The 26,459-nt window shown below is 46.0% G+C and overlaps 1 protein-coding gene across 5 annotated transcripts in view; it reads left to right on the forward strand.

Moving 5' to 3' along the window:
• The window catches only part of Osbpl3 (oxysterol binding protein like 3), a 176,727-nt gene that overhangs the window by 14,454 nt on the left and 135,814 nt on the right, over nucleotides 1-26,459 (forward strand). The window contains exon 2 of one of the 5 annotated variants that reach the window (XM_057766014.1): nucleotides 12,399-12,476. The exons of the other annotated variants lie outside the window; for them this stretch is intronic. The gene's annotated coding sequence lies outside the window, so the exon portion shown is untranslated. The remainder of the gene's footprint in view (nucleotides 1-12,398; nucleotides 12,477-26,459) is intronic. 5 annotated transcript variants of the gene reach the window in all.

Consider the following 26,459-nt stretch of genomic DNA (forward strand, 5'->3'; position numbering starts at 1 on the left):
GGAGTCCCTCTCAGACAGAAATGGAACTGAGCTGCAAAGTAGACCCTGAGACCAGACCAGCTGCCTGGAAGTTTAGACCAGAGTCACTTGGAAAGGAATTCCAATCTGTTGAGTTGCCTGCAGGCTGTGCAATAAGTTCCAGGCTTCCCAGCTTTTATGAACTGTCACCCATACTGGGATGGGTCTTGATGACACAGCTGTCTTTGAGTCATTTCTGCTCCTGTAAGTAACCCCAATAAAACTCATTAGTCCACCAAGTTAGACTTTGGTCTGTTATGGGATTCCTGTCTGGGATGAGCGGACACGTGCTGTGTCTCCCCAGGAAAAGTTCTGTCAAACAATGGTCCCCACCTCTGACTTTCGGATTTAGTGGGACAGGAACCATAATTGGCACCTGAACAGGGACCTGATAGAACCAAAGATGAGCTGGGGAGGAGTGAGTGTCTGGTCCTGGATAAGGATAGTGAGGCACGTTGCCAAGGCTGAGAAGCCTGAAATGGGAGTGCCCACGGAGGAAGTGCCGATACAGTTGTCATCTCCTGTATGGTGTGTGCTCCTGTACCCGTGTGCTAAGACAGCGATTGCGTGGTTCTTGCTATGGCTAGTGAGACTTTTAACTAAGGCTGAACCGTCAGAATTAGAAGGGTTTGTGGGAGGATTCCCAGGCATTCCCTGGCATTCCTGCTGGGTTGTGGGGTCCACTCAATGTGAATAGGGAGATGCTCTGAAAACAGTTAAACATTTAGAGGAAGTTTTATGTTCTTTGAGACTGTAGGGAGGCAGCGGCAGAGGTTGCCTGGCCTCTGTTGTGTGTAAGCAATGCATCTGAGGGCTGTGATGGCAGCTGAGCAGGACCTTGTTTGTACAAAGGACCAATTGCAACAGGAAAGGGCGGTATAGCTAGTATCCTCTGTGTTAGCCTCCCATTGGCAACTGAATTAGACGGAGAAGAGAATGAAAGAGAGGTAGTAAAAGCCATTAAAGATACCCCTCAAGTCCAACCTTCAGGCAATATAAAAAGAGGAAAAATGCGTAATCTGTTGTGCAGATGGGGGCTTTAACCAGGGCTAAGACAAGAACCTAGTGTGATCAAGAAACACTCAGCACTTGAACTTCTGGAATCTAGGGAGACTTAATAGTGAGAGAACCTATCTCAGCTTAGCTTGTGAGGCCTGGGACATGGGAGTGGATGCAATCAGTCTGGCTGCTGTGGAGGCAGGAAACCATCTCTCCTTAGGGCAGAGGCTGCATAACCTGAAACTGGATGAGGGAAATCAGTCCCTGACAGACTGGCTTATCAGAGCCCCTAGGAACGCTTGGCTATCTCTGTCTGAAGTCCCCATAAATATCAGTAACTAGAGGACCATAGAGGAGGACAGATGCTATTGAGGGAACTAGGAATAACAGAAGCTGTGTTTGAAGCCAAGTTCACTGAGTCTGATAGAACCATGTTCACAGAGGAGTTAAAGAAAAGGCTGATCCTGCAGGGACGTCAAGACTCGTATGGAGCTTGAGCGGCTTTGCCGAGTCCTTTGGTGGGGCAAGACCTTTATAGAGCAGGAAGGGCTTTAGCAGATCTCAGTGACCTAGACCAGCATGTAAAAAGAATTCAGAAAGGGGTAGAACAACCGAGAGGAGATAGTTAAAGGGTAAAGGCAGGGAAGAGGTCTGTCTGGGCTTCTCAAAGACAAATGTGGCAGGATTTGTGTGGAGCGGGAGTTCCTGAGGAAAAAGGTGATAAAAAGCCACACTGTATGCTAAGGAGCCTCTGCCTGAGGAGTAGTTCACAGAGGTGTCCTTGATTAAATACAGATGATTAAGCCTGTCCCAGGGGTGGCAATCCCACCCCTCCTCCAACCCCAGACTAAGGGGGATATGTCTTCTTCCTGCTAAAGGTTATGCTAGGCATGGAGATGGTTTGTTCAGCCAGGAACTCCCCAACAGCCAGGTTTGGTGACTGCGGAGGCTACAGCCATAGTGCCAGTCCAGGGCCACTGTGTCCCAGGGAGTCAACAGGTACAGCAGGGCCACATTCACCTTTGGCCCCAAGTAAGTCTGAGAAGGTGTAGTCAGGTCCACTGAGTTTATCAGGTGTGGGGAATGTAGGGTGGTTCCCAGGAAGAGCTGCAGGGTATGGAAACACAATGGCTCAGAGGGAAGGCTAAAATGGCAGAGGCCTATTTAAGACAGCACCTCCTACCCCTGCTTGGGCTCAGCCTTGATCTGTGGCGAAAGCAAGTGATACTCATAGATACAATTGATACAATGAATGGAAACTTTCCATTCTGTATTAGACCTTGCTTATGTCGCATGTTAGTAACGTCTTAGTTGTGAGCTTCTGGGATGGCCAGACCCTTGCTGAGAACAAGCTTTGAGAAAGCCTCACCAAGCTTGTCTTTGTTATGAAATGGTGGTTCGGGAGAAACATCCTTGTTCTGCCCAGGCTCTGGAAAAGGTTTTGTTGTGTGGACATAATGTTAGTCTCTGAGTGTTTTGCAGCTTTGGAAAGCCCTTGGCGAGACAACCAGGTACAATGCTGCTTCCACCTACCTTATAGTCCTACGTGGACTGGGTTAATTAAAAGGAGAAATGGGTTGTTAAAACAATAGCTACAGCTACAGCCGGGCGGTGGTGGCGCACGCCTTTAATCCCAGCACTCGGGAGGCAGAGGCAGGCGGATCTCTGGGAGTTCGAGGCCAGCCTGGTCTACAAGAGCTAGTTCCGGGACAGGCACCAAAACTACAGAGAAACTCTGTCTCGAGAAACCAAAAAAAAAAAAAAAAAAAAAAAAAACCCAACAACAACAAAAACCTAAAAACAATAGCTACAGAGTTTAAATCTAAAAGGTGTACCCAGCCAGGCGGTGGTGGCGCACGCCTTTAATCCCAGCACTCGGGAGGCAGAGGCAGGTGGATCTCTGTGAGTTCGAGGCCAGCCTGGTCTACAGAGCTAGTTCCAGGACAGGAACCAAAAAGCTACGGAGAAACCCTGTCTCAAAAAAAAAAAAATGTAAAAGGTGTACCCTACATGGGTGGGAAAGGACACTCCCAGAAGCCATACGGTTATTGAATGATAATCTTGATGCCAGGGGTGGGCTATCTCCGGGTGAGCTGTTGGCCAGGGAGGTCCCTGAGGTCCCACAAACCATAAAGGCTATTGCTACTGCTGTTGGTTATATGCCAGACTAGATGGTAAGACCCTATTGCTAAAGATATTACATGTCCATACCTTGACTATAGGACACGGAGAAATTCAGCTGGGAATGAGCTGGAAATTCCCACCCTGCTGGCTGGCTTTTAGAGTGCCAGAGGGGGCCGTGCAGGTTGCTGGTGGAGACCTGTTACCCCGGTTCCTGCTTGGCTATGAACCGCGTGTTAATATACTGACATGCATGGCGGGGTATGTCTGCTTCTGCAGTAGTAGCTCAGCTATCGTGGGTGAGAGAAACCAACAGCCTTCTGATTGGATGTAAGTCCACAAGACAGGACTCAAGCTTAGACCTGTAAGCCAGAACCAAACCTGTGCCTGGGGAGGTCATAGACCCCAGTGGGGAAGCTACTTCTATGGGTTTTCTAGATGGATGTGATGTGCCTGTCAAATCGCCTTCTAAGCATGTGTATTTGTGCCCATAGATCACGGCTGTAACCAGCCTCAACCGGTAACCACTGGGGACGCTCCTGAGATCAGGTGACTGTCACTGTGATAGGGTGGCTTATTCTTTAGCCTTCAGTGGGCATCCACAGTCAACCCCCTCCAAGGCTCAGGGATCATTGCCAAAGAGGGGACAGAAAGAATGTAAGAGCTGGAGAGCAAATGTGCCCAGGGACTAAGGGACCTTTTCTGCCTTTGAAGTTGTGTTGTGTTCTCCCCAACACCCCCGTATTAACCGTGTGCTGGCTAAGTTTTTTTTTTTCTGATTAATTTATTTACTTTACACCCCCTCCCCCGCCCCTTTCCATCCTCCTCCCTATTCATTCAGAAAGGGGCTGGCCTCCCCTGGGCATCAGTGTGCTGGCTAGTTTTCTGACACAGGCTGGAGGCATTCAGGAACAAATAACCTCATCTGAGGAAATGCCCCGCCAGGTCAGCCGGTGGGCAAGTCTGTGGGGACATTTTCCTGATTGATGAGTGATTTGGGTGGACCCAGCCACACTGAGGGCACTGCCACCCCAGAACCCGTGCTCCTGGATGGTGTAAGAAAGCAGGCTGAGCAAGCCGTGGGGAGCAAGCCAGTGAGCAGGGTTTCTCCATGGTCTCTGTATCAGCTCCTGCCTCCATCTGGGTTGGTTCCTGCTTTGAGTTTCTGCCCTGACTTCCTCTGCTAAGGGAATAGAATGTGGAAATGTAAGCCGAAATGAATTCCTTCCTTCCTGAGTAGCTTTTGGCCGTGGTGTTAGATCATGGCAATAAAAACTAATTAAGACACACAGCTATTCATAATAACCCTGAGACAGGATGGGTATTGCCTTCGTGGAACAGGTGAGCAAAATTGGCTTGAGGACAGATGAATGACTCACCCTGGGGGTGAATGGCTGTGCTGAGATTTGGGGTGTGGACTTTGTCCTTTCTTCCACACAGCCCGTCAGCCCAGGAAGACTTGGAACTCACTTGCTCTGCAAACATGCAGACCTTACCCATGTTTGCGTGCGTCACTCATACTCTTCTGACACCAAAAAAGTCACTTTCAACTTTAGAAGCATTACGAACAACAGAAAAGCTGTGACCATAGTGCAGAGGGTTCTTATCTGCCCCAACCAAGTTTCTCTGGGTAGTAAGATGTGAATGTTAGCGCACTCCATTTATCAAACAGTGAGCTGGTGCTCTCATGGTAATACTGAAAATGGCCTGTGCTGTTCTCACGTTCCTACCAGGCTTCCATTTGCACTAAATTGCTACGTCTCCCAGGCTGGGCTCCTCTTGGCTGATAGAGTTCTCAGCTGTCCTAGTGTGTTTGGTGCTGGTATAACTGGAAAATCCTTAGGTCATCTATTTATTTGGTTACTTTAAATTTTGTATAGGTGTTTACCTTTGTAAAAACTGTGTGCAATGATACATGCCTGTAGCCTCAAAGCTTCGGAGGAGAGACGGGCAGATCTCTGGGACTTATTGGTCATCCATCCTGGCTGAATCCACGAACTCCAAACTAAGATGGAGAGCAATCTGAGCTGTACACATGTGTGCACACACGTCTGTATACATGCACACAAACACGTACATGGAGCACACACAGAGATTAGCTTATTTATAAAGAGGAGAGGTTTATCCTTGTATAATTTTGGGAGGCCGGGATACCCAGGATCAAGATGCTGCCATCTGATGTGGCCTCACTGCACCCTCACACTGTGGAAGGGCAAGCCCGAGCATCTACTCTTGGAAATCCTTTCAAAAAGATCCACACACAAAGGCTCTGTTTTCATAACCAAACAGCTCCCACCACCCACCCTCCAAGCCTTGAGAGTGGTGGCCTGTGTTCCACAGGTTGGCTGCCAGTGGTTTTGGTGATGCTTACATGTTTGAGGATGAAGGCTCCCAGAGGGCAAGTGGCTTTCTCATGTGGCCCTGTCGAGGTTATGTGCCACCATGACTTGTGTTTCTGTGTCTGGTGCATCCCGAGGCAGCAGAGACCTGTGCTGTCTCCCAGAGGGTGGAGGATCTGGCAAAATGTCCTGGCATTTGTCTGTATGGAAGACTTCTCTCTCCTATTTACTTATCTATTCCATCTCTCAGTACGTACCACACATCAGTGGGGACACATGGGTGTCGGTTTTCTCCTTGAGGTTATAATCCAGGAGTGCTGGGTTTGCTGTTTCTAAGTTCCAGGCATGAGGAATTTCATCAACTGGGTCCCATTGTCTTGGATGTAAGTCCATCACGTGACTTTCCTCATTGCTGTCCTTTCTGGTGATTCAAGTTGCTCTGGGGTCATCTGTGTGCTCTCTGTCTCTGCCCCAGCGTCATCTGCCTGTAAAGTTGGTCCTGGTTCATCAAGTCGACTTTACTACCCACCATCCGGATCCTGACCTACAGTGACAATCACTGATCTGTTTGTCCCCATCCCCATGTTAAGAGAAGAAAACTGAACCTCTGAAAGAAGAGGTGGCTTATTCAAGCCATTCCCTGGTAGGCTGAACTACATCCTTGACGTCCAGTCCCGTGCCCTATGTATAACTGAGTATAGGCCAATGATTTCACTGTGGTTCAGGCTCAGCATAGCACCACCCCACACAGGTCATTTGGGAGCCAATCAGATATGAACTCTCCTGCGTGTGCCCAGGGCAGGGTCAGCAGAGACAGAGGTGCTGGTGTGTTCTGTGCAGAGGCTGTTAATGCAGATATCTGTGCTCTCTAGCCCGAAGAGGCTTTTGTAGCACAGACGCACTGCAAACACACAGACTCCGAGGACAAAGGCAGCAGGACTTGCAGCAGGCTTGCCCATGTGACTGGCCAGGTTCAGGGGGGAGACGGGCCAAAGAGGTGCTTTGAATTCCAGCACATTCTTGTGAGTGCACCTCCTTTCCATCAAAGACGGCAAAGTCAAGAGAGAAGTGAATGCAGCCAGCAGAGCCCGCTGACTTCATCCAGTGAACTTCCCATAGCCACCATTGCTGAACCGAGGAGGTAGACTTTCAGGTTCCCAAACCCGAAGCAACTTGGGAATAGAACCGGGCATGAATATTCACCCATACCAAGGACATTTTCCTTTTCAAAATTTTAAACTTTATGCATATGTGTATCTTCCTGAAAGTATATCTGTGCACCACGTAATTAAGCGCCTGTCAGAGGCCAGGAGAGGGAGTCAGGTCCCCTGGAGCTGGAGTTACAGACAGTTGTGAGCTGCCATGTGGAGGCTGGGACTTGAACCCAGGTCTTCTGGGAGAGGAGCCAGTGTTCTTAACCACTGAGCCATCTCTCCAGCCCCTGACATTTCTCTCTGAGTGAGGAAATAATCCAGCTCCTGGAAAACTCTTTACGTTCAGAAGCTAACACAAGACGAACTTATTTGATATTGATTTTTCAGAGTGTTCCATTTCAAAAGACTTCTGTCTGTTTTATTTTTATTATTTATGTTTATCATCAAGGGTGGGCTATGTGGATGAAGAATTGATGCTTTAAAAGTTTTGAAAGGAATGAGGAAGCAATAATGTCAGAGGCCATTTGTTTGTAAATGAAAGACACCCATTTAGAATCAGAACAATAACAAAAGCTTTCGGTTTCTGTTGCTAGAAAATTCACTGTAGGCTTCGCTTCAGGTAGAGAAGGCTCAGGGTGACCGAGCTCTGCCGCCCTGTTTTTGGCCACAGACTGCCAGTTCTCATCTGGGTTTGCTCTCAGACAGGCTTTCTCCAGGGGAGTGCCTCTTAGCAATCCTGCACAGGAAGCAACGGCTGGATCCACACTTCTTTGTGAGCTGTTGATTGTTGCCTGGGTCGTGGACCTAATCCAGATCACTTGCTGAGATGAGGATCAGGGGAGTCACTGGCCAGGCGAGGCTCATATGTGTGCTGTGAATTACGAAAGACGGAGGCGCTGGTATCAAAAGGAGGAGTTGGCAGGCTATTTCTGATTGATTTTGGCCACCGTTAGGACAGATGCTTTTGGGCGAAGAAATGTAACTTTGACTCTTCCCCTTTCCTTCCATAGCATGCTTAGTATAGATCATTAGATTAAAAACTTACACAAATCAAGAACTTTAGCTCCAGCTTTTAAAGTAACATAAGTTTGACTGTTTGGATACTTTGCTTTTCCTTGTGGTACTTGCCCTCTGCAAATTTCACTGTCTCTTTGTGACAGAGACAAGGTGACAGGCATCTAGGGATGTAACTAAAACCGTGGCTGCATCCTCTCTCTTCCGGCTGGAGCAACACCTACTTGAAGACAACCCATGCAAGATGAGTTTGGTCCACTGACCAATGGGAGCCAGAAGGCGTCCTATGTGGATTCCAGTTAGTCCTAGGCTGGCCACCTCAGTACAGTAGGCGATGGAGGGGCACCTCCTTTTGGTGTTTGCTTGGATGCCCATGTTCTGTTCATTTCTTCCCTCCTGAGTCCCATGGGAATCAAATTCAACATGAATTAACACCTAGTTCAGAAGAGAAGCCTTTGGGTCTGTTCGTGGCCCCAGGGTGCCTGTTATTTCTACTCTATATTTCCTGGCATATATATATGTATGTATATCTATATCTATATCTATATCTATATCTATATATCTGCCCTCGCTCTTTTGTTTGGTTCAATTTCTCTGGCCTGGTTCATAACATAACATCTTTTTGTGTGTCCCCCCCCCCGCTTTTTTTTTTTTAATCTTCAAAATTATTTGTGTCTGGGCTGTGGTCAAGATTCACAAAAACCCCTTTGATTAAATTTCTCATTCATTTGTACAGCACCCATGCTTTTGTATTTTGAGAATATTTTTAGAAACCTAATGAGGCGGAAGGATTTGTGTTTCACTCCCCTCCGTTCCCTCTGCTCAGACACCTGCGTTTGCCAATAATTACCACTCCCGTGGTTCACATTCCTGCTTTCTCTGTCTGTTGTGCAGTGTTTTAAAACATTGTTGGGGGAAAGCTGGGTGCGGAGGCACATATCTGCACTGGGAAAAACAGTTGATTTTTTTTTTCTCACAGTAGTTCAGCAGAAGATGCCTCTAAGAGTAAAAGCTACTTGAGTACCATTTTAAGGACGGTGTTTTCTTTTCATCTTTTTCTATCACCCTTGCCTTTACAGCTCACCTCCTTTGGTCATCTTGCTCCTTAATTAAAAAAAAAAAAAAAAGAATGCTATTTGTGACTCCTGCTTTTTTTTTTTTCAGAAGTAGAAAATGGTTTTGTGTGACATCTCTTTTCTGGAAGGGTCAAACCAGTGTGAGCCAATTGGGTTTCGCAAGTGGGTGACAATCACCACGGTGTTTAAAAACCATTTATTCATGAAAGGCATTTCGAAGAGAAGATATTCTCTTGTCTAGAGGGCTATCCCATTTCCCTTTATTTTTAGGTGAAGTTTTCATTGAACTGTAACAATCCATGCGGAAAAGTATAAAAAACTTAATGTAGGGCTGACTGAACCTTCCCAAACTGGTGGCATCACCAGCATGCAGACTGAGAAACAGAACCTCGTCCACGCTGCAGAAGCCCCACTCCTGTCCCACAGAGCTATGGCGCCATCGGACCAGCTCTGCTTGCTCTTGCTACGGGGCTGGAAACTGCATCCTTTGTAGACTATTCTAGTCTGGAAGACTCACTTCTGTCTCCGAGTGTCCTTGTTGTTCATTCTTGATGCTGTTGGAATTGTCTGATCATGTGAAAATGTGTCCGTTCTACCACTGATAAATGTAGCCCCCCCCCACCGGAGTGGGGGGCGTGGCTAATTAGCATTGCTGCAAGTGTTCCTGTATATCGCTTTGGTGGCTCCACAAGCACATACCTAGAAATAGTTGTTTGCCGCAGGTCCACCTGGGTTCCTCTAGACAGGGTTTGCAAGTGGTTGTGCTGGCGAGATTTCCTCCAATAATACCCGAGTGTTTCCGTGCCCCGGCATCCGTGGTTGTTACTGTCTGTCTTTTCAGCCAATCTAGTCAGTGTTTAACAATATCTTGTGATTTTTGCATTGTCCAACCTTGCTTTAGTAAAGATATTGGTGGTCTTTTTGAGAATTACTGGGCCTAAGTACAGTGGTTTAAGAAATATTTTAATCTCAGCTGTGCTTTTCGGTCGTTTAAATCCCAGCCAGCACAATGACAACAAACTCAGGGGTGAGATTTGTCAGTGTCTATGGCGTTGTGGTTTGTACTTCTGGGCTCACGAGTCTCTAGATCTGTATGCTAGTTTTCTCATCAGTAGATTTGTAATGTTGTTTGGGGTGTGTAAGAGCACATATACAGAAGGATGGAGAGATGGCTCGGGAATTAAGAGCGTTTACTGTTCTCTGTTCTTCCAGAGGACCTGAGATCGGTCTCGGCACCCTTGTCAGGTGGATCACAAATGCCTGCTACCTCCACCTCCAGGGATCTGATATCTTTTGGCTTCTTCATGTGGCAAACAAAAATTTAAAAAAAAACCTTAAAAATGAGCATATATACAATTATCAACGCATTCTTTCCACAAACCTGCCATCCCGCACTGGAGTAAGTCTGCTGGACATGGGGGAGGATGCAGAGGTGAAGGAGACAGCCTGATCCCGGGAGACTCAGGGGCGTGTGAGAGGTTGTGAGGAGGCCCAGGTGGGTGTGGGATAATGCTGGAATGAGGCTCAAGAGATGTGCCTTCAGCTCCTGCGGAAGGGAGGATGCAGGAGCATCTTGTAAGCACTCAGGAGATGTGCCCTCTGCATGCTAGGAAGGGAGGATGCAGGAGCATCTCGTAAGCACTGGCATGCCTTTGCATCTGATTGTCATACAGTTTTGTAAGTGGAAGGTGGAAGGGAGGAGTTTCCCTGAAGTCTCACCCACTCAGGGGTAGCAACTGCAGGGTGACTATTGTGTGCAGGGGGATCTAGAGGAAGAAAATGGCAGGGCATGGCATGATTTTTTTTTGTGTGTGTGTGTGTGTGTGTTTGAATGTTTGTGAGTGTGTATAGGTGTGTTTGTGTGTGTGTTTGTATGTTTATGAGTGTGTGTATGTGTGTCTGTGTGTGTATGTTTGTGAGTGTATGTGAGTATATGTTTGTGGGTATGTATATGTGTGTCTGAGTATGTTTGTATGTTTGTGAGTGTGTGTGTTTTTGTGTGTGTGCATGTGTTTCTGAGTGTGTGTGTGTGTGTGTGTGTGTGTGTAGACCAGAGATTGATATGGCTGTCTTCCTCCATCACTTTCTCCCCGCTTCTATACTGAAGCAGGTCTTTTGCTTGAACCCAGAGCTTACTGACTTGTCGAGTCTAACTTCCCAGTGTGTCCTGGCAGCCTCCTGTCCTGACCTCTGGTGTTGCAAGCTGACCACCATGCTTGTCTGGTGCTGAGACTCTGACCGCAGGTGCTCACACTTGCGTGGCAAGCACTTTGCTCACTGAGCCATCTCAGTAACCACTGTTTAAATTTCTTTTCATTTTTAAGATTATAATATAATTGTACCACTTCTCCCCCTCCTCTTCCTCCCTTCCTCCAAGTCCTCCCATTACTCCTCTTTACCCTTTCTCAAGTTCTTGGCCTCTCTCTTCATCAGTTGTTGCTACATACATAAATACAATTTGCTCAGTCTGTATAATTAAAAAAATAGAATAAAAAATCTCATTCTACAAAACAATCACGATACACGAATACAACTTTTCGCTCTCTCTTTGCTGAGAGTTGGCCTCTGTGTTGACAGACAGTGGGAAAGTGTGTGGAGCAGTAACTTGCTCTGGGCTGGCAGTGGGTCGTGTGCTTCAGGCCTCAAGGAGGATCATCAGAAATCTTTTGCCAAGTTGAAGATGCACATTCTGCTGACTCAACAGTTCCGCTTGTGCAAATGTGCCTCACACCTGTGCTTGGTGTGAGCCAAAGCTGTGAGAGCAGAGACGGGAGATAGCCGAAAGTGGGTGAAGAGGGAAGTAGCGATCTATCCTGTGATGGCCTCCCATACATCTCACTATCGCTTGAGACGGTTTCCTGTCTCATGCCTATCTTTATCGTTCAATCCCAAGAATGTGGGGAACAGTGTAGGGCAGTATTTACTTAAAATCTGGGAGAGATGCAATTTTTTCATCTGAAAGAAAACAGAGATGGCATTGGTTATATTGATCTTTTCCTGAGAGGAGGAGGTGGTTGGAGGGCAGGGGTCTGGGTGGGGTGTTGTCTTTTTACAGCTGTAGGGTTTTGAACTGCGTGAGTGAAATCCTAGACTTCTCTGCAAAGAAGGGAAGGGATTGCTGCAGGTTTGGATGATAGTCAAGCAGCGAAACTGCTAGTGTTTACAGCGTTCACTGGTGTGCGTTCTGTCTCAGTAACCAGACGAAGCAACATTTTTTTTCCTGCTTTTCAGAGAAGTAAGCTCAGATACAATTTTTTAAAACAATTTGCATGAAATCATTCAGTGGCTGATATTATAATTGAGAGTATTAAGTGGACAGTTCAAGAGGTGACTTCGTTTAACGGGTGCATATTATAGGATGAAAGGCAAAACTCTCAAGCACTTTTTAGGTCAAATGAACTCATAACAAATGATAGTGGCGATCGGAGGTTTGTCACGGATTTCTCGGATGGAGGTCCACTCACCGCCACAGCCCACTCTCAGCTCTTCAGCCTACATCTGGGCTTGGTTTCCCACTTACCACTGAGTGGTGATTTTTTTTTTCTTTCTGCAGTGTGTGGATGGGAGCCGAGAGTCTGCTTAGAACTCAAATCTTTATTGATGGGGAAAGGGGACAACTGGATTTCTTTATCAAACCTTAGAGGGGTGGCCATTTGGTTTTCCTTTTTCCTTTTCAGGTCTGCCCTGTCTCAGCAAAGACCAAGAGATTAATGCAACACTGATACCCCCTCCTCCATCTTTCGGAAGCAGCTCAGGTAGAGTCACTGGAACTTTCTAGAATGCTTTAATGGCAGTTCTACTGACTTGATATTTGACCTTGACAGCACTGGCAAAGCAGATAGAATGTAATTAATCTCAGTTATACTAATGAACAACCATAATTGTGGGAGTGGAGAGGTGCAGCTTACTGCTTTCCCTGGTGAAACAGGTCATGGACCAGGGACTGGAAATGCAGTTGAAGAAGGGAAACAGACGACCACCATGAGGAGAGAGTGATGCTTGAAGGCCAGGAAAACTAAGAGGAGAAAAGTTAGATTTTTCCTTATAAAGAAACGAAATAGTGTATCTTCATTGGAGAGGGCATTTCATTCCTGTCGGGGAAAGTCTGTAAGTAGTTTGCAGACGGATGCGAAGATCCCAAAGTGCAAGGAAAGTCCAGATTTCAGGGGCAGGCAGAGTTTCTGAAAGTTTTAGGTCAAACTGCGAGCCTTGCTTTATAAATGGACGGCTTGCCTTCAGAGGGAGCTTGTGTGTCGGTGCCTTCCTGCGGGATTGTGGTTGCAAGACCTGGACTAGCAGGTGCTGTAGTTTTGTCCTTCAGTGTTCATGGGCACATCAGACGAGCAGGTGGGGAATAAAGCCAGGGTGGAGAAAACCGATGGACTGTATCTTAAAACTTAGCTGTATTCTAGTCTGACTGGCTTGATGGTTTAGGGAACAAAACAATTCTGTCTGCTACCTGTTGCCCAGATGTTGCTACATCTGGAAAGAACAGAAAAGGATTGGTCAGCTGGGGGTGTGGCAGGGCCAGTGGTCTGCCTGGCTCAAGAGTGCCTCCCTTCCAGGGAGGTTTTACTGAAGCCTTGAGACCCAGTGTGTGACACCACAAAGTAGGTTCCTGTGTGACGTTGGGAGCCACCCCCCAGCTTCACATCCAGATGTTGACTGTGGTTCTCTCTTACCCTGGGAGGACCAGAAAGTGCTTATCGTGGAGGCTGTTCCTGGTCTTGGTAGAAATGGACATATTAGTGATCTGGAATGTGAAGTGGGCGGCGCACTCTGACAGTTAGCAGATGGCGAAGCCAGTGGGTAAGCTGGAGGCTGTTGGGAAACTGCCTGATGTCATAGATACAGGTGCAGGATCTCTTAGTAGGCTCAGGAACTGGCGGGAGTGGAACTGCTCAGATGTGGACACGCTAAGTGAGCTGTGGTTGTATGTTTAAAGAACATCCATTCTGTAAACATTTGTTGTGTGCCTATGACTTCAGTGCTCTGCCCCTTGTGGGTCTTAGGAATGTAACAGGGGCGTGTGACCTTCACATTATAAGTGGATAGGTATGTGTGTCAGGTCTAATAAATGCTATGGAGGATGTTAGAGAAGAGATGAGAAACTTAGGGGTGTGTATAGGGTACCAAGGGTTGACGTTCAGTTTTAATTAGGAGGGTCAAAGGAACTGTTTCCACAGAGATCTAAAGAGACCAATCACAAGTCTCAGAAATGTCTGATTATTTGGTAGAGGAAATAAAACACGCAAAGGCCCCAAGGCCACTCCGAAGGCCTGTGTTTCAGTCCAAAGCCAGGGAGAGTGATCAGAACAGAAGATCTGTAAGGGCAGAAACTTCTGTCTCATTGACGAACACAGTGTCCCCAACATAACATCCTAGGGCTTAGTATATTTTTATTGATGAAACACACAAATCTCAAAATGACACAGGAATAGGAGAACCCATTCTCATCATGGGACAGTTCTAGTTTTATTGCCTTGTTGGTGGTGATCATCATCTGGAAAATTTTCTACTGGCTTTAAGAGTACAAAAATACATATAAATAAGAGTTATAGCAGTGCTTTAATTAAAAATAATGTGTTGGAAGCCTCCTTTATGTCAGGTATTGTTGAATGTTGGCAGTGTATACACAGTCCACAACACCCCTGTTCCACTAGGCGTTCTGTGTATAAGACACACTGTAGAACTTTAGATCATATTTCCTCACCTGTTGTGTGGCCACTCCTGTTTCTCCAGATCCAGCCCTTAACACCACTGCTGGGAGGTGCAGTGAGGCCCAGTTACCAGAGTTCATATGATGCTTCTTTGGTTCTTGCCAAAGATCCTTCAAAGTGTCTTTTGCCCTTATAAGTCTTATTTTAAAAATTAATTTATTAATTTAGAGATAGTGTCTCACTGTGCAGCTCTACTAACTTGGAACTCTCTAAGACAAGGCTGACCTTGAACTCACAGGGAGCCACCTGCCTCAGCCTCTGCAGTGCTGGAATCAGGTGTTGGCCTACCATCCCTGACTCTACCTCTGGAACTTTTAAAAACATGCTTTGAGCACTTGGGAGGCAGAGACAGGCGGATCTCTGTGAGTTCGAGACCAGCCTGGTCTACAAGAGCTAGTTCCAGGAGAGGCTCCAAAACCACAGAGAAACCCTGTCTCGAAAAACAAAACAAAACAAAACAAAACAAAAACCATGCTTTGGTCATTATGTTCCAGCTAAAATCTTTCAGTTTTGAGATGCAGAATGATTTTTTTTAAGTATGCATGGGTGTTTGCTTACATGTATGTCTGTATATCATATGTGTGCGTGGTGCCTACAAAGCCAGAAGAAGGTGCCAGATCCCTTGGAACTGTAGTTACAGGTGGTTATGAGCTGACTTGTGAGTTCTGGGAATCAAATCCATGCCCCCCTTCCCCTCTCCGCATCTCTTTCAGGGCCTTCTTGTGTTACGACATAGCAGAGAACTTTACCTAGCAAGTCAGGGCATGCATAGTAGTCTGTTTCCTTTTCATATGTGGTCATTAATAAGCCTGTTCACTTCCTCAAATCCATTACATTTCTGTAGTCTACTTGCACAGAGCAGTGAATTTCTAGATTGTTCTCAGCACATTCAAACTGTAGCTGATCTCGCCTTTGGTTCTCTGTACTGTGTTATTGGGTGGACTTTATTATTATTAGTTCTTTGTGTTGGTGAGAGGCAGGACAGGGCGGTGTGCAGGAATCACTATCCCTATATCCGTTCCCGTGTCAGTTGCTCTTCTGCCGCTGTGTTAAGATGCCATGACCGAAAAAGCTGGGCTGGTGGTTCCCTAGAAAAGAGCTTCCGCCATGGACAGGAAGCATGGCAGCAGGTGGCAGGTTCGTGGCAGGAGCGGGGAGCTGAGGGCGGGCATCTTTTACTGTGAACATGAAGCAGAGAGCGCACTGGAAGTAGAGCAAGGCTCTGTGCTTTCAAAAGCCTACCTGCCAGGATGTGTTCTGCACCCCCTAGACTTCTCCAAATAGCGCCACCAGCCCGAGACCATGTGTCCCAATGCCCGAGCCTTTTGGGGATATCCAAACCCCCCACAGTTCTTTCTCATGGCTGTGGTAAAACACATTACAGAGTACCGTAAGGGCAGGGTTTGTTTGGGGGCTCAGAGGAATTCATGGAGAAGGGGGCACGGTGCTGGAAGTATGCACAGGGGCTTGTTCACATTTCATCTAACCGGGAATCAGAGAGCTCTAGCCTGGAATCAGAGGCAGGCATAGCCTTCAAAGTCTTCTTCCCCAGCCCCCTGGAGGCTACAATACCACATCCCAGAGGATGTCTAACTTCCTAAAATAGTGTCACCAAGCTGAGACCAACTGCTCAAACTCTGCCCAGTGAGGGCACATTTCATGTTCAAACCATAGCGCACCCTCTAGTTTCTTTGTGGTTTTGTGTCTTTGTCTTATTGTTGAGCTATGTGAGGACCTGGCCAGAAGTACTGAGTTCACAGAATTGGAGTGGAGAGAGAGAGAGAGAGAGAGAGAGAGAGAGAGAGAGAGAGAGAGAGAGAGAGAGAGAACCGGCCTGTCTAACCAATTGTTTTGCAGCTGATTTACCCAGGCTAAGTGTGTCTCTAGTGTGGGCTTATGCACATTCCAGGCGTGTAAATGGTTCTCAGCTTATGAGTAACTATAATGTCTCCTTCATTACCCAGATTGTTTAGAGCTATTTCGGTTTGATGACTTACCTTGGGACTCGATGTCCTTATGGAGGAAGGATAAAAAGGTAACTGTTTCTTAATGAAAATAATAACTTCCTGTCTAAAGATTCTTTAAGCTGAGTAATAATAATGATATGATAAACCCGAGTGTTTGGATAGACAGGTTGCTCAGCAGAGCAGTATGTGCATTCCTGGGGCTCAGGAATGTGCTTCACCTGCGTCATTGTGTATTTGAGCATTGTTCTTAATTCGTTTCCCATGAAACCTGTGGTTTGGGATGAAGCAGATTGGAATCAACACCGTGAAAGCGGAAGACAGGTGCTCTGTGAAGGGCAACTTCATGCTTCTGAGCCTTCCTGTGTCCGCACCCCTCTCTGAGTGTGGTCAGCAGCGAGGGAGCACCCGGACAGTTTTTCTTTCTTGGCTCTCACACTGATTAGCATGAAGATTATTTTCTTCATGAGCTTTTTGTCTCCAGCCTGGATACCTGCCGTGGTCTAGGCTGCGTCATGGGATTTTCAAAGGCAAGTCCGGTAGCCCTGGCCATGTTTTACGTGACGTCTCATGGCCCTGGTCTAAAGTGACTTCGTGTTTTCTTTCCTTCATCCATTCCATCCATCTCTGCATTTACCCATTTAGCATTTATTATTTGTAATGTATTAGGACCGGAAGTAGGCAGTGGGGTCAATCCCAGCACTCTTCCACAAAACATATTCCGTGACTCTGATACAAGCTTGCTGTTTCCTAATGTGCTTAATTCTGTTTTAGTCCCTTCTGAGAACCTATTTGGTTTCCATACTGAGAGGCATAGCAAGCATTTGCTAGCAAATATCTATTTAAGAGGAATATTAAGAGCTTGGCCATCGTTCAGCAGACACTCAGTACTTCAATAGGAGACATTTAAACTCAACTTCTGAGCAGCCTTTCCTGCAGAGATGGAAAGAAGAACCTGCTGGCATTGTTTTCCTGTAAAGAAGCACTGGGAGGAGTCATTTGGTTCGGAAGGATAGGTGCTAGCTCCCCAGCAGAGCTGGCAAGGGCTGGATCTCAGGAATGCAGTCCCAGATGGTTGCCCGAGCAATTGGAGGGCTGAAGGGAAAGTGCTCCAGGGGTATGGTGTCTAGAAAGGCCAGAGTCCTTTGTGTGAGTGGCGGAAAGGGGTGGGAGTTTGCCGTGTTCTTGTTTACAGCTTCATCTAATGACCGTGTGTTGTCAGGCCCGGGAATCCTGGCGTGAGCTGGCTTTATTCTTCCTCGTGGAGTTGCAATGCCCAGACTGGAGAACGTTGTAGGATTGGTCCATGGTTTGCATTGAACTGGGGGAATAATTTGAGCACTTAATGTTCCGAGGTGATTCGGGTAAGAACAACATTCATCTAGTTTCACATTATTCTTCAAAGATGCTAAGAATAATTAGTTTGGACATGAAAACTTAGGTTGTGCTGTCTGATGTTGCCGGTGTACTGTACCAAATATCCCAACACTTGAGAACAGCTGTTGTGCTTAGTGGTTACATGACACTGGCTAAATCTTGAGCCTCATGAACTTCAACTTCCCCATCCTTAAAGCCAAAGGTTGGACTTCTTCGGTTTTGCTAAACTTCTTTTTTCTTTTCTTTTTTTAAAGATTTATTTATTATGTATACAGTATTCTGTTTGCATGAATGCCTTCAGGCCAGAACAGGGCACCCAATCTCATTACAGATGGTTGTGAGGCACCATGTGGTTGCTGGGAATTGAACTCGGGACCTCTGGAAGAGCACCCTGTACTCTTATCCTCTGAGCTATCTCTCCAGCCCTTCTTTTCTTTTCTTTTCTTTTCTTTTCTTTTCTTTTCTTTTCTTTTCTTTTCTTTTCTTTTCCCCTTCTCTCCTCCCCTCCCGTTTCTTCCCCTCCCCTCCCCTCTCCTGACTTCCCCTCCCCTCCCCTCTCCTGACTTCCCCTCCCCACCCCCTCCTCTTCTCTTCTCTTTTTTTTATTTCCAAACAGAGAGGCAGCCCCGAATCCAGGCTTGCTTCTTAGAGATGGTCGGCACTTACCCCGAGGAGGAGACCATTTGGAAGTACCTGGCCAGGCATTTGCTAAACTTCTTAGCTCACCCATTGCTAGCCTTGCTGAATAGAACTGCGTGTGTCAGTCTAGTGTCTGAGGGGCTCGGGTATCTCTCCAAGACTTTAGTCCTGATGGAGCCTCTTGTTCAGAGTTTGAACAAGTAGCCCAGAGAAGGGCCGTCCACGCTCTCTCCTCTCCTTCCTTTCCATCATTTTGTGATAGCATCCTGAAGAAGTGTCGCCATCAGTGCTCTCAAAGCGCCCTCCATTTTTACTTGTGTCAGAATAAAGGGAGTTCTGTGCTTAGAACAAAATGACGACATTTGAGATCTCTGGCAGTGTTCGCTCACTGGAGCTGAATGTCCTGTGGGCGTCCCACCTGGTCCCCGCCAGTCCACAGCGGGCCTGTGGCTAAAGGGTTCGGCCCTGCTTCTTTTTGTTTGTTTAGACCAAAATTAATGGGGAGATTCTCTTGCAAGCCATGAGGGTTATTCACACAGTCATCCCCCTGTGGTGTGGTGCTTTTTTTTTTTTTAATCAGTTTTTACCTGGAGGAAAAGTAAAGGATATTTTCTCTCTGAGCTCAACACTGGCTTTTGTATACCAAATTTCCTTCCCAGCTTTTATGATGTTTTTGTATTTTATATCACACTTAGAGTAACGAGCTTACATGCATGTATTTGACATTAGTGACATTAGTGTGATTTTGATTCACCTTTACTGTCCATGCCCACAAGTTAACCAGAAGGAATACATGAAGTTCTATAGAAATTCTTTATTCATTACTAAAACATGTATGTTTGCTTTTTACTAGAATGAGCAGTTGCCTTTTGCTTGTTCAGAAGCCAGAGAAGGAAACAAGCTGAGGTGAATTTATGTTCGGCCCCCAGAAGGATGTCCACATAGATTTTGACTTCTTCCCATAGTCACAGGTGTCCTCATCTCTATCTTCGGCATATTCTACCTCCTGGGGCCACGAGCACTGGAAATAGATAATAAAATCTTTTAATTGGGGTACCATAGGGAGAAACTGTTGATTTGAATATTAAATAAGCAGTTGGTAGCTATGGGGCATGCACATCCAACTTCACTAATGAAGTACTATGATGGCTGGAGCTGTCACCCAGGTGCAAGCACACACCTACTCTGTTGCCAAGCCCTGGGTTCACTCGCCTCAAAAACAGAAACATAAGGCTTAGCTTTGTATAGTAGGAAGCTTAGGAGTACTTTTCAAATCAGGCTCCTGTGATTTTGTGACTTGATTTTAGCTTTCACATTGTCTTCAGGCTGTGTTTTGGTGACTTGAGCTCCAGACTTCATGACTTTGTAAAGCTGGGCAGAGCAGACCCGCCCTACCTTGCCCCTCTCTTTCCTGGTGTCCCTGTTACCGTCAGCCAGGGAATTTAATGTGTTTTCTTGCTGAACTCACTTGTTTCTGATTTTCCCTTTTTGGGAGCTTTGGTGAGTTTCATTTTTTTTTTCTGTCTGTCTTGGATTTCAGTTGCTATAAGGCATATTGATGCAAACATTTTTGACTCTATAGAAACCATCTTTTACACCCCCCCCCCATGTCTGTGTGCATGTGCGATGTTCACGTGTGATTTAAGGTGTTTGTTTTTTCCCGGTAAAGAAACAAGATGTGACAAAGTTGTTATCCATTTCCTTAGGAACTCTTAGGCTGGCTCTCTATATTGTTACAGAGTAAATGAATTCTTTTTTTGGCCTGGCATAGAAAGCTAATAATTTATCGTAGAATTTCTGTGGAAAATAGTTCTCAAATTCCAGGCACTTGATTTGCAAGCATGCCTTTGACTCATAAGGCGCTATTTGTTAAATAGTCGGCTAAGGCTGGGGCTTTGCTTCGTTTCCCTCAAGTTTGCCCTAGTTTGGTTTCATGAAAGCAGAAGCAAGGACTTGAGTGGTTTGTATTTTTTATTTATTTATTTTTTTAAATGACCCCAGGGAGGCAGGGGGAAGGAGCAGGGACAGAGAGCTGTTGACAGAAGGGTGTGTTGTGGAGTAATCAGATTCTGTCCCTGGGTTTCTCTCTCTGCTCCATGGAAGCTGGAACTTTACAGTCACACCGTCCTGCAGTCGGGCTGTGCTCTTGACGGCTTGCATTCCCACATTTCTGGGCTGGGCTTGATTTCTAGCTAAGTTGGTGACTCTGTCCCAGAGAAGAGAAAAAGAGACCCTAGGCTGGCTGTGGTGAGAGCTTCTAGCTGTGGCCATTCTACTTGGATTCCCTCCCTATGGCTGTGGTTCAATCAGCTGGGCTGATGGGGTAAGACAAGAGCCATGCTGGGTATCCGCTCTAACTCACCCCCACCAGGGTGATTGTGTGCAGCACAACCAGCCGTTTCACTGAACCAAAACTGTATTTATTAGAAGATCACCACTTATGTACTGCTAAGAGACGAAATATACACCCTTAGATGAGAAATGTGCTGATTAGTCAGCCACTGTGGCCATTAATGGTGTGAGACAGTCTGTATCAGAAATACTGGAATGTGGGAAAAGTAGATTCAAGAACTGATGAGACATGCCACAGGGTAGGTGACAGGACACCACGCTGTGTGCCCGCATGTTGTGGAAAGATACTGGAAATGAATTAAGTGGAAATCCTGATTGATCTAATGTGAAGACACATTGGTAGGTTCTAGGTGGACTTACACCATATCGCAGGCGTTACCTCTCCACAGCATGGTGGGTTTGCTAACACTGTTTACAGGTGACGATGTCCATGGTACCATGAAGCTGAGAAAGAAGTCGAGAAGTAGAGGTTGGGAAAAATCATGGTTTATCGAGCCTTTTAGTGAATCACTGACAACGTATGTGGCTCAGATCTAAACCTAGTGACTACTGTTCAGATCTCTGTGTTTCTGTGGACCCGAGCAGAATGCAGGTCATTAGAACAGCTGGCTTTCTTCAGTGAGTCACACACAGCCATACACTCAGTGTACACAGAAAATACTTTTCCTGGGGCAGTCCCTCATCTGCCCTCTCAGTTGCAATGCTTCTAGCATCTTCCTGCATCCTTGATGACTAAAGAGGTGGTCCTTGGTGAGAACATCTCAACATTAGAGTAGGTAGACACGTACTCAGTGCAGATAGAGAATCAATATCCTGGGAAGTTATCTGTACAGAGATGAAGATGTCCCATCCCATAGAACAGCTAATGGATAGTCCCTTGGAGTCGGAAGAGGGGGTCATAAATAGCATTGAGTGCTCCAAGCCTCCCTTACTGCAAAGACCATGACTTCAATGGCCGACATCATTTTGTCTCTAAAAAGCTCAGTGACTCAGTTGTCGTCTTTTTACTAGTGATAAAGAAAGTCTGGGGCATTCATGACTACCCATAAGCCTCAGCCCTGCCTTCTGAAGTAGAGTAAGTCAGACATCTTCTCTGTAGGTGTGCATCAACAGTCAGTTCCTCCCAAGTAGAGGAAGTCAGCATCTTCTGCTCAGCGATACTTCAAATAACTGGAAATAGCAACTTTTCTCTTTCTTCTCTTAAGCCTCTTTTAGGAGGTGGGGAGAATGTTTCAAGACAGCTTCTCATTATATAGCCCTGGGCTATCCTGGAACTCAGTCTGTAGATCAGGCTGGCCTCTAACTCACAGAGATCCACCTGCCTCTGCCTCCCAAAAGCTGGGATTAAAGGTGTGTACTATACCTGGCAAGACTTTTGTTAGGTCAACGTTCCCAGACAGAAAGCCAAGAAAAAGTTGGGTGTGTCTCCCCTTAGCACTCAGGGAAGCTGTGACTTTAACCCATCCTGCCGGCAGCTTCGGCTCAAGTTTCTCTGAGGGTCTGTGAGTTTGCTGTATGCTATTTGGAGCTTGTTTTCGTTTCCAGTAAAATATTTACAACCAAGCACTGGATTTTACAAGACAACTATTCTTAGTGTTTACTGTCTGATATAACCTCCTACATCTTGGAACACACTGATGTTGGAAGATATGTCTACTGTGATATCAGCAGCAGCCAGAATCTGGCCCAAGAGAAACAGGAAGTGAATCTGTATATATTCATGTTCATAATACATATTTATACATTTATTGCTCATATATACATGTATATATGCATATAAACACATACATATAAACAAATATACATATAAACTAATATACACATGCATAGATATATACTCATACATATCACACACATACACTCATATACATGTACACACATATATCTGTATACATATATGCATATACACATACATATTTATACTCACATTCATATGTACATATGTATTACTTCTGTTCTGGTGGTCGTGAGCTGCCTTGTGGGTGTGGTGAACTGAACTTGGGCTCCCTGCAAGAGCAGCAAGCGCTTTTAGCCTCTCCAGCCCCCATATATATTTAATGTTAATTTTTCCGGCAGTGTTCTGCTATGCTCTGAGAAACAGTGATTTTTGATACTTTTAATAGTATTTGCCCTCTCTCTTCCATGGCTAGGTAGGGAAGTGATGCATTTAATGTTTGCTGCTCTAGTGGCAGTGTGAACCTGGGGGAGCGGGGCCTAAAAATGAGGCGGGATAAAGTCCTCATGCAACTTTATTCAGAGCATCAGGCAATCTGTACTCTGAGGGTTAAGAAGAGTCACCTGAGTAAGCGTTCAGTCACAAGGACAAGTCACATGTGGCAAAACCATGTTTTCCCACAAAGACATATGAGTAACAGTAGCTGAAGTGAGCTCACTCCTCTCTGCTGCACCTGGGAGGAGCATGGGCACATATTCCAAGAACAAATCCATGGTTTTGAAGAAACAGAGGTCACAAGACTCTTGTCTTGTTTTCTTGGAGTTTTCTTTTTTTGGTTTTTCGAGACAGGGTTTCTCCATAGCTTTTGGTTCCTGTCCTGGAACTAGCTCTTGTAGACCAGGCTGGCCTCGAACTCACAGAGATCCACCTGCCTCTGCCTCCTGAGTGCTGGGGTTAAAGGCGTGCGCCACCACCGCCCAGCTTTTCTTGGAGTTTTCTCACAAGCACTCAGAATTCTCACAGGACTCCACTCTTGCACTGTGTTCTGAGAGAGAGAAAACAGCGTGCTCAGGTATGACTCTGAGAGACATCTCTCAGGAGCCACTGTGGAAAGGAACCCCCAGGAAAGTGACCTCCTAGGGGAGTGTCCTGGGAGCTGGGGGTAGGGAACAAGGGGGTCAGTTGGGAAGGCAGCCCCGAGGTCTGTGAGCTTCAGTGGAGCATCGCTCCACAGGTCTGGGGCCCGGATCCTTCTGAGGATTTTGGGTTCCCCCTGGAATTCACCGTTCAGAATTTCACAGTGGCCTTTTTCTCTGTTTTATTTTTGGGAGGAGGATAGTGCATAGTAACAGCTCACATGCTTCAGTTTTGTTTTTGTTTTCTAAATTCCACTTCATAGAATTACAGGCACTTAGTACGGGAGCCTGGATGTGTTGCCCCTCCCCCAACAGCTTGCCCATCACAGGCTTGGGCAGTCTTCAAGCTGATGGGCAGTCTTCAAGCTTGTGTCTGGAGAGCCCCAAGTCTTGCTAGGACTCAGTGGTCCAGCCACCTGTGGGGAAGGAGTGTCCCCTCTGCTGTAGTGACTTAAAGATGACAGGATCAAGGATAGGAGCATAGAACTGTCGTTTTCACTTAGTACAAACCAAAGAGCCCATTTTGGAGGATGGTTGCTTGATGTTATGGGAAAGAGAAGGTAGGCAGTTTGGATCGTCACAGAACTTAGTATAGAAATGGAATCCATTCCTTTCTCTCTTGTCTCTCACACCTCCCACTTGCTGCCAACCCTTGAACCCACAGCAGGTGTGAGCACCCAGGTGCTGAGCAGAGGAGGGGCCCCGTGTACCCTAAAAACTCCCTAGAACACAGGCAGCCTGCACAGTTGGTTGAGGGCTTTTGTTGCTTAAGAGTCCGAATTCCAACAACTGCTATCCGATTCTTTTGTTAAAAAACCGATTAGTTGAGCTCATTAAAAATCAATTAAGAAAAAAGAAGAGAAAAAATCAATTAGTTAAGCTTAGCTTGTTTAATTAAAGATGACATTTACACCAAATAAAATAACCCGTTTCCCTCATAAGGACTCACAGCTACTTTAAGTTTTCATGCAACTGCATGCTTATATTAAAACTAATAGACGCAAGCCAGTTGGTGTCACATGCCTTTAATCCCAGCACTTGGGGAGGCAGAGGCAGGCGGATCTCTTGAGTTCAAGGCCAGTCTGGTTTACAAGAGCTAGTTCCATGACAGGCTCCAAACCTACAGAGAAACCCTGTCTCGAAAAACAACAACAACAAAAAAACAAAACAAAAAAACCCTAATAGATGTTTACCTCTTCACATACTCTGTTGGTATTTTATTTTATTTTTGAAATAGTCATGGTAGGGATGCAGGCCAATAGAAAAACATGTGTTAAGCATGTTTAAGCTCTAAATTCAATCCCTAGCTCCAAAAACAAAAAAACAAAACAAAACAGGAACATAAGCCCAGAAGCCCCTCCCAGGAACAGGCAGAGTCTGTCTACATTCCAGTTGATTCCAAGTTGGCACAGAGAGTGTGGCAAGTGGGGCTGGCTGTATGTGACTTTGGGTTGTAAGAGGTTCTGTGGATTCTGCTGACTGCTCCGGGGATGTTGAGTGCCGTACAGAAGTACAGCTTCACGGATACTCCCGTGTAGGAGGAGCCGCATGAAGGCACCTTAGCCCACAGCCAGGCTGAGGCCTCAGTTCACAACACCAAGCAGCAGGTCGAGGGGAGCTGTCTCAGATGCCCACTCACTTGGGCCTGCAGAAGCCTCCAGCATACCTGGTGCAGGATTGTAGTCACACCGGAAACCCTGACCCAGCGCTGCCCAGCCCAGTTATTTCTGAATTCTTGACCCTAACATTATAAGCAAAGTAAATGGTTGCTTCAAGCTTATAAGTACCGTATCTTAAAAGGTACTTTGCTACTTAGTAACTGGAAGACACATGCTAAGAAACAAAAATGTTTAAAATAAATGGTGTTGTGCTTCGCTATAAGACCTATTCTGTGCCTCCCCCTGTTTCTGAATAGTTTGAATAGTCTAGACATTATCTGAACCTCTTATCAATGAACATTTTATTTTCCCTTTTCAGTACTCGGGCTAGAATCCAGGTCTCCTGGGCACTAGACAAGTGCTTGTCACTCGTCCACCTCTTTAGTCCAGTACCAAGCAGTCTACCATGTGGTTAACAGAATTACCATTTCTAAGGATGAGGTGACTTGTAGAGAGACTCTAGATGCTCTGTGTATGCTGCCTGCACTTCAGGTTTGCTGTCTCCCCTAGCTGCCAGGAACCATTCCACTGTGTCTGAACCCACCCCTTCAGCATGTTAAACCACTGCAACCACTGTAACTGAATGCGCCCCTGCAGCACGTTAAACCATTGCAACCACTGTGTCTGAATGCGCCCCTGCAGCATGTTAAACCACTGCAACCATTGTTCTCATGGTCAGGCTCCCCAGCTCATGCAGAGTGTCAGCGAGTATCTGGTGGCTGCAGGTTTTGTCTGACATTAGTCAAGGGGCTAGGTGAGACCGAGCCTCAAGAAGGCAGTGGTTTTTGTCACCCATTGTGTCCCCCAGTTCTGAGAATATTGCTTAGTGTTCGCTCAGTCTTTGTGGAAGGAAGAAACGTAAAGTTACTGTGTGAGGTGGCCAGAGCAAAGCTCAAAATAGGTTCTGTCCTTAAAAGATTGACTGGGGTGGATAAAGATCTAGAAACTGTTACATGCACGTGTGTGTGTGTGTGTGTGTGTGTGTATGTGTAAGAATGGGTAAATTACATGGAGATATTTTTGTTTTTATTTATTTTTTAAAATTAACTAACTTGAGACAGGGTCTTAAACTATAGCTTAGGCTTAACTCACTACTATAGCTCATAGCCATCCTCCTGCCTCAGCCTCAAGTAGCTGGGATTACGGTGTGAAGCACCATTCCCCTTTTAAATGGTGGTGTTTATTCCTCCTGGGAAAAGAAGGGTTTCCAGTGAAGG

The sequence above is a fragment of the Chionomys nivalis genome, chromosome 1 (assembly GCF_950005125.1).
Source record: "Chionomys nivalis chromosome 1, mChiNiv1.1, whole genome shotgun sequence".
In the NCBI taxonomy this organism is placed as follows: domain Eukaryota; kingdom Metazoa; phylum Chordata; class Mammalia; order Rodentia; family Cricetidae; genus Chionomys; species Chionomys nivalis.